The sequence below is a fragment of the Quercus suber genome, unplaced genomic scaffold, assembly GCF_002906115.3.
Source record: "Quercus suber isolate HL8 unplaced genomic scaffold, Cork oak 2.0 scaffold_339, whole genome shotgun sequence".
Taxonomy (NCBI): domain Eukaryota; kingdom Viridiplantae; phylum Streptophyta; class Magnoliopsida; order Fagales; family Fagaceae; genus Quercus; species Quercus suber.
The window spans coordinates 64,342-73,456 of record NW_027069791.1 but is presented as its reverse complement, the minus strand read 5'-3'; positions in this window follow the sequence as shown (position 1 = coordinate 73,456).

Here is a 9,115-nt window from a genome sequence, read left to right as displayed (position 1 = left end):
TAGTACACACTACATCAAGTTCATGAGGAGTCAGTAATTTATAATAAGATAATATGGTTACAGGACATTATCGTAACAGTTTGATTTAGACCATTGTCATAGTTAGCAGTAGTACAAGAGTGGTGCATAACAAACACCATCCAATGAACATTATCTGGACCCTTCTTTTTGTCTGCTCTAAGGGGTGGACCTTGTCATGCATGACCCTCAATTCCTCTCGCAATACACATAACTCTTCTTGCAGTAGCTGGAAATCCTCCGCATATGACAATGGGGTCTTCAAGGAAATACACCATTGAAAAAACCCGCATTTTTCCTTTGGGCAGCATTGAAATAACCTGTACCGGTTATCATTTGTTTATCCGAAATCCTCACGCTTGCTCTCAAGCCACAGAAACAGTTGCAATTTCGGAACCGAAGGCCATCGTCAATATCCTCATGCATTGTGTCCGACATCTGCGAGAAGAAGCCATAAACATACTCACTTACACATTACTGTTTTGATACAGCTATCATTTTGTGCAACAAAAACATAGCAACATATCCAAGTAGACCCTCATATGGCTATGCAATTTCCTATAACTGTTTTCTACTTTCGGTGCAAGAGCAATGCAAACTGTCAAATTTTTTTATTACAGAACCATGATTGACAGAACCAGAACAGACTATTATTACAGATTTATGGAGATATTTGCAGATCAAAATAATGTCACAATAATAACATCTATGAGTAATTAGTAAAGCATGGAAAAGGTTCAAATCATAAGTTTGTAAATTGCAGCTCACAATCCAATTGCATCCCATAAGGGGTTATTTATCAGACATAAGGTTAGGAAATCAGGACAAAACCAGCATACTCTAGATTCCTCCATATATATACACATTACATAGTTCTCTTAGTTATGCAAGTGGCAAAAAATATGCTGGTTCAAGTTAAATGGTTGCAGACTTCACAAAACACTGTATCTAGTGGTGTCCGAAATGGAATGTGTCTGTTGCCTTCCTGAGTCAGTGTGCATCATACAAGATTTAGCAAGAAAAAGTAATTTCTGTCTAGGTGGTAAAAAAGCTGGCAGTCAAAAATTAGTTCCTGTTTCTCAATTTACACAATTGCATCTAAGCTACTTTCATCTAAGCTGGTCAGGTTAGAATCTGAAAAAAAAATCATTACTGCATCGTCTTCAAATTACTGTCCTTAGCAAAATAATGTTCATTTTAATAGAAACTAAAAGGTTCAATAACTATGATGTACGACACATTATTAACTGGTAAGTTAGCATAACAATAGCAGAGTAGGAGCATTAGAAAGTTAAAAACATAATTCAAGGTTAAAATCAAATAATAATGCAGAAAATATAACATTGATCAATAATGTTGTTAGACCAATATTGAATTTTCCTCAATTAGAGAGAGAGAGACAAGAACCTTTCTGTTCATTTCTGTAATTGAGGAATTGGCCTCAACAGCACCACATTGTATCCATCATATCCAAATTGAATTCAACGAAATTCAGTCAAACCGACGACCGAAATCATCAAATTCACCTAGCTAAAATTCATGAATAATTAAACTAAACCCAATCAAGTAAAAGTAATAGTAAAAATTCACTAACGAGGTTCAGTCAAACCAACCAAAAAATCATCAACTTCACCAAGCTTAAATTCATGAATATTTAACTAAACCCAATCAACTAAAAATAACAGTAAAAAATCACTAACGAAATTCAGTCAAACCGACCACAAAATCATGATATTCACAGAGCTTAAATTCATGAATAATTAAACTAACCCCAATCAACTAAAAAAAACAGTAAAATGAAGCTAATAATCGGCATTCTCGGCAACCACACAGAGTGTTAGGAAAAAGGACAAATCGAATGGGTAGTAAATCAAACATTGTTTCAACAGAAAAAGCTTTAGAGAATGTACCTAAAAGATTTCGAGAATGGAGGGCGTGTATGTTTGGATTGTAAATCAATATTGTCTCAACAGATAACAAAGAACAGAGAAATTGGGGTTTTCCCGATTGGTGAGCAAAAAAAAAAAAAAAAAAAAACAAAACAACAAACTGAGAAATCTGTGTGGTTGCCGAGAAGGAACGGTTCGGTCTTTAGAGAAAAGCAAAGAATGACATGCAAGGTGAAAGTGAGATTCGTACCTGGATCTTGGAGTGATGGGTCGGCGACTCGGCGTGAACAGATGCTCGATTAGCTGTTGGGTCTTGGAGCGTTGACAGTGGAGACGAGATCTGAGGAATGTCAAGCCCAGCCGTGGATCTTCTTCGGCGTCGATGGAGATCAGGACTGCGTGGGTTTCTGCTCTCAGAGAGAGAACGGCTGAAGAAGGAAAGAGAGCTCTAACTTGTATTTGATGGACGTTCTCTCTCTTGATTAAAAAAATGATATTAAGTACTGTGGTCAGCTTTTTTTATCACTTAAAACACAACTACCAAACACATATTTTATATTTTTTGAGCACTGAAATATATTGTTTAAACTTTGATACCAAACACATTTTTTTTTTTATTTACACTGAAAATACGTTTTTCAACAACACTTTTTAAACTACAATTTTCACATTGTTTTAAACAACAATTTTTAAAAACTAGGACCAAACGGGCCCCTAATGTTGGGTCCATCAAATTAAAGGAATATACTTTTTCCACGTGTCATCCGTTGCCTGAATGTGACGCGTTTTGTTGTCTAGAACTAAAGTGTACACAAAGAATGATGGGGTTCTTTGTTATCCACGGGAATACTGGTCATTTTTCATAGTGGAATGAAATTAGAGGTGCAATTTTGTTTATCTAGTACCTTCAACCAAAAATATCTAAGCCAAGCCAAAAGACTGTTGTTGTTAATTTTGTTAATATTACCCGATTAAACATACTTGTTCGTCTTAAAAGGGTTTTTGGGGGGAAAAGCATTGATTTCCCTTTTTGTTGTAACCGTTGCACACGTGACCTCAGTATATAAACTGTCAAGTAATGATGACCATTCGATATAATAGTCTATTGCTCCGCGCGCCAAAATGCCGTCTGTCTTATCTGCAAATAATAGCTGACGGTTGATGTGACCAAAAAGTAACCGATCATTAAATGTGAGACCTTGATTCCATCCTCAAGACATGGGGAAGGAATCAAGGGGGGCTATTGTACAGTTACTGGTCCACCAACCCATTGTTAGATGGTCCATTAGGCCGTGGATCGAACAAAGGTCGCTCAGGGGGCCCAATCCACACTGCTCAAGCCAAAGTAACCATGCACTATTATAGCCTCGAGACTCAGTATTGCTTGGAGCCTGTTCCAAGGTATCTTGGTAGTGCCTTGGGGGAGGTCACCAGCCGAACAACACCAGGCATCTATTGCAAGTTCCAACACTAACACATTCATTCCCAAAGTAGGACCTCATTTTTGCCAGGAATAATCCCAAGGGGCCCCACCTGCACAAAAAACCATCTAACGTAATCATAGCCAGCCCACTAAGGAAGCCTATAAATAGCAAAGAAAAAAAAGAAAAGGGGGTGAGACAGATTGAGAGGGAGATATCAGAAAATAAGAGAGAACACCAAGGAATAAAAGAGAGGGAGAGAGAACTTGTATGGGGAAGTATTAGGGAACCATCAGAAAGGTATAAGAGTTTTGCCTCTAGGAGTTTCCCATTGTAGGATATCCATACACCCACAACAACAAATAGATTGTGAGCACAATTTAGTTGTCAGCCCACTAACCGAGTTGTACACGCCATAATATATATATATATATATATTGGTCTAATAATAAAAGCAATTATTATGAAACAAACGTCACATATTTAAATCATGGTGTATCTATAAAATGTATTTCATTAAGACATTTTCTTCTTATCATTCCAAAAATACAAAACCAACTAATACATCCTTTGATAATGTCAATCCAGATATGTTCTATATTGGGTGACAATCAACTTAGTTTGATTGTGGGTGACAATCAACTCAACACAATGTATTTATATTTTTGCAAGAAAACCACACATAAAATCCAAAAATTACAATCCCATTGGAAAATTACAACAAGAACACTCAGGTATCTCCCATCACATTTAGGAAGGTTGTTTGGGAGTTGATATATCTTTCCTTCAAAGCTCCAGTAAGAACTCTCTCTCCATGGGATGCCTTCTTCCTCTCCTTTCTAGGTTTGGTGAAGAGGTATTTATAGGTGGAAATGGATCTCTTCCCCCTAGGAATGGAGGACCGAATGAAGGTTTTTTTTTTCCTAATATCTCCTTCTATTGTAAGATGAAGGATTGGGTTAGGAACTAACCCTACCATCCCATTGTTCAGAAGGGTCATTTAGGCTACCAACCAAGTAGAGAAGAATAACGCTTATTTGAGAATTTTGTTTAGAATGGATCCTTATGAATTTAATCAAAGGAAGCTAATTTTGTGGGTGTGATCAACTTTGATGACTTGTGACATGGGTTTTACCTGTCATGTCACAAAGAAGTTTGGGTACCCATTGGATCTTCAAGTTTGGGAGATTTTTTTGGGTTGACTCATGATTGTGTTTTGAGAGTTTGTTTATTTTGTGAGTGTGAGAGGGATTTTGGGTGTATTGTGAGAGAGTTTTTGTTTATGTTAGTGAGCTTTGTGAAAGTGTTATTTGTGTGAGTTGTGAGAATTGTGAGACTTGATAAAATGTGGTTGTAATCCATGTCTTTGATAGTGGATTTTAGTTGATGTTACCTACAAACGTAGCATGAAGTTGACTGAATTAGATATTATTATCTCATGTAGATTTTTTTTTCCCTAAATGCACTTTTGCTATCCTTAAATCACACCTATTGATGTTAGAGTTTCCACTATATATTGTACAACAATCTTCAGCAACAACGCTGCCATAAGCATTAACCTCAATCATTCTCTTCTCAATTTTTAATTTTTAATTTTTTTTTCACAAGTGGAAGAGGGATTTGAACCAAGCACTTATTATGGGGGAGAAAGGCAATACTAATGAGTAACAATAAACTAGTGTGTCTTCAATATCATTTCTAAGGAGCCAAAAAAATAATGTCATACAAGTTCATTTTTGCTATATTTGAAAGCACTGTAAACTCGTTCTCATTATCTAAACTCAAACTTTTTATGGTATGTTTGGTAACTTTAGTAGTTTTCTGTTTTTAAGAACAATTTTATATTTTCTAACTCAAAAAACTTGCTTGGTAACCTAAAACAAATAAAAAAACAAAAATTGTTATTAAGTCTCCAAAGATACAAAAGGAAAATGAAAGCATGCTTTTACTTGTTTTCTATTTATAGTTCTTAGAGCAATTGCATCAGTCCGTGTAAAATATTCAATCTATTTTAGCATAAAAACCTACTTTTTTCTATTTTACACAACTACTTTTCCAAAAAACCCACATCAACTTATCTATTTTAGAATATATTTCAACAAAATATTCATTCTTCATTAATTTTTTTATTATTTTCTCTAATGTTCATACTTTTTTATTATCCATGGTGAAGAGAATGAGCAAGAGCTGATATGTGAGAAAGGCGGAACAAAGAGGGAGAAGAAGAGTCTTGAGTTCAGGAATGAAACAGGTAGAAGAGGCATTGATTTCAACTTAGAAGAGTGAGAAAAAAAATGAGCCAAATGGGTTTTAATAACTTAATATAAAATATAAAATAATATTAAAATAATAGATAGTAAGATACAGTAACCGTGTATATATACACGGCTGCTATAGCTAGTTTGGATATTTACAAAGTTATGCAAGCTCTGATGTGCTTCTATTTTGTTGGGGTTTATGCCCTAAAATCCAATTTATTGGCATGACATAAATAATTAAATTGTTTAATTATATGAGACTATCTATAAATGAACTAATGTGATATTATCTTAGTCTATGAAATGCATAGTATGTGATTTATGTGAAAAGTCACAAAAGATATATATCACAAGTTCTTTGTAAACTTAGAATTTTAGTTCGTAGTCGGTAATGAAATTAGGTATTTCATCTACGAAGACTATAACATATCAACTAAGATGATTTGTCTTGATCATGGAAGTGGAGACTTCTAGTTGATATGTTAATATGCTTTAAGAGTTAAGACATATTGAACTGAACCGCTATGAAATTTATTATTCCCCTAACGACTGTCAAATGAATAATAAATCTCACGACTTCTATTTACATCAACTCTAAATCTTGAAAGAATAATGGACCTAGTCATGAGGTGTAGGTTGCTTTGATATATCAAGTGTGAGATCTATAAGTCACGATCAAAACCTCAGTATGTTGGGCAGCCGCATTTAGTGTTGATGGAACATATATTCTCAAGATGTAATTCATAATCTCTTAACAAAGATATAAAATATTCCCTTGAAATAAGTTTAATGAGTTTAGTTATTCAGAGTGTTGGGCCCAACCACTTTAGTATTACTAAAGTATATATTTATGAAATTGGATTTCATAAATATATGATGAATAACATAAAGGATTAAATCGGGTATTCAAGGATTAAGATGTAGTAATTTTCAAAGTGGCAATCAACATTCATGACTTTGTATTACTACGAATATTTTAATGAAGAGATTGCATGTATAATAAAGTCTTGGGATATAATTTATTAATAAGGTATGAAGTGCAATTATATTCATATAGTGGTATTGAATATAATTAATGGTAACTTTAGACTTGTCAAGAGTTGATAGAAAAGCCCAAGGCCCATTAGAGCTAGAGTCTTATTTGTTCCTTTTTGGTCCCACTCCAAGCCACATACTAAAACCCAAGTAGAATGGCCCAAAAGGCTAGCAAAATTAGATAATTAGTTATATATAAGGAGAGAAATATAAAGAATTTTATAAGTGGTTTTTCATTAAGATCATATAAGAAATGAAATAGTGTATGTGAGTGTTGGACACTCTTTTATTCTCTTCTTGGAAATTGATTGAGAGGCCACTCTTCTTGGGCAATAAGTGGAATTGGAGTGAAGATGAAAAGTTTTCCCAAGTACTTCTAATATTTTGTTTTCAATTTCACTGTACCAAGGTACGCTTTCTATTCTTTGTTCTATAATTCAAGGTTACATGTTATCTTTCATGAATGAAGTAGATATGTGTTTGTTGTTTCTGCTATGTGTTTTGTATGAGATACAAAACCAAATTTTCCAACATATTTTACAATATATTGTGTAAATTTTTTCACTTTTTGTATTGGGTGAGAAGGATGATGAATCGGGTCGGAGATGGTGCGTGGGTCGACGATGATGCATGAGCTTTAGTGCGATAGTGCGTGAGCTTTGGCAATGGTGCAATGGTGCGTGAGCTTCAGTGGTAGCGATGAGGAGGATGATGAATCGATGAGGATGATAGATGAATCGGTGAGAGTTGGAGGAGGATGAGAGAGAGGTGAGAGTCTGAGAGCTTATTTGAGAATGAGAGAATGAGTGTGAAACGACTTAGTAAAAGAAATAGAAAAATAAATAAATAAATATTATTTTAATGTGAGTGGGAATTAAAAATATATATATATTTGAGTTTAGCTTTGAGCTATAGTACAACCATTAAAAAAATATTTGAGTTTAGCTTTGAGTTAGTGCACACCCATAAATGGTTGTGCACTGTAACAAGAAGCTAAAAATTTTTAACTATAGCACCATCATTGTAGCATGTTTTGTAGTATTGGGGTGCTAAAAATAGCAATATGACATTTTAGCATTAATGCAATTGCTCTTAAAGCCCAATGAAAACATGGAGAAAAAAAATTCAAAAACACCATTAATGAACACGGGCCCAAGTTCGNACTACTTATTTTATACTATTAGCAAAAAGTTAGATAAGTTGTTTCTAAACAAATATTAAGAAATTTTTTGTTGAATTAACATTTGCTTTTGTCTTCACTCAATCACTCTTGGCCTATCCCATGCTCACAGTCGCCACTTAACAAATTAAAAGCACTTCAGATTTAGCAACTAATTTTTATTTTCAAGGTTTTAGATTAAATTGGCTTGTTGTTGGGTTTTATTTATTTATTTATTATTTTTTAAATGCCAAGATATTGGTAAGATGATCATATTTAAGATTATTTTAGTTGTGCTTAAAAAATTTTAAGGTCAAAGTGTTTAAATTTTTATTTTAGAGGGTCTAAACAAAATAAAAATAAAATTTTATATATTATATATTATATATTCTTTTTTGCCAAGTCAAGGGTTCATTTGAATCCCTGGGCTATGGCTAGCACCGCCCATGGCCTCAATATATGCATGTATTACACATAATAAAATTAATATTTTTTCTTTATAATGTAACTCATTAAGATATTTTTTCTTTATAATGTAACTAATTATTAATGTAGTTTTGAATTATTTATACCAATGTTTATAAATTTGGGCATAAAAATTGAATACACGTGTCAAAGGATATAATGTGGAAATGTTTGAAATTAAAAAATATATACGTATTAGATTATTTCTTTTATTAATTTCCAATTGAGTAGTGTAGGGCCGGAAAATCGAGTAGCCAAGGCCCACTTCAACCCAGGCCCAAATGGCACACGCCGATGACGCACGATGGGTCCGAGGATGACCCTATCCTCGGTCGTCCGAGACCTCGGTACGGAGAAGGGCAAGCTCTGGGCGAACCGTCACCTCGGCATTGAATACGTTCACCTAACTCCTCTGGCCGCATTAATGGCGATGTAACCCCTTGCCAGGGCGACATCGATCAGGGTGAACCACTCGAGCACGGATACGACCTTTGATGGGATAGGCGGTCAGGAGGAAGGCCAATAGGTGATCAACAGGAGGAATAAGATAGAGATATATAAGAAATGTGAGCAAAATGTATGGGAGGGGGGGAGAGAGGGAAAAAGCCTCATCGGCCATGGGCCGAGGAGCATCCCCCAGTTGTAAACTGTTCTAAGTATTTTTTCAATAAAAGGGAAAGGAGTTCATGCTTCATGAACGCCGGCCAGCGCCTAAACCTTCGATCCACTCTCTACAAATTCATTGTTCTGGGTTTGTTGGGCCTTTAACCCATATCCTTTGGGCTTAGGCAACAAAAACTAACCCTACAATTGGCGCCGTCTGTGGGAAGGATTAGTGCGCTGGCCGGCGCAACAGGCGATAGTTCTAAG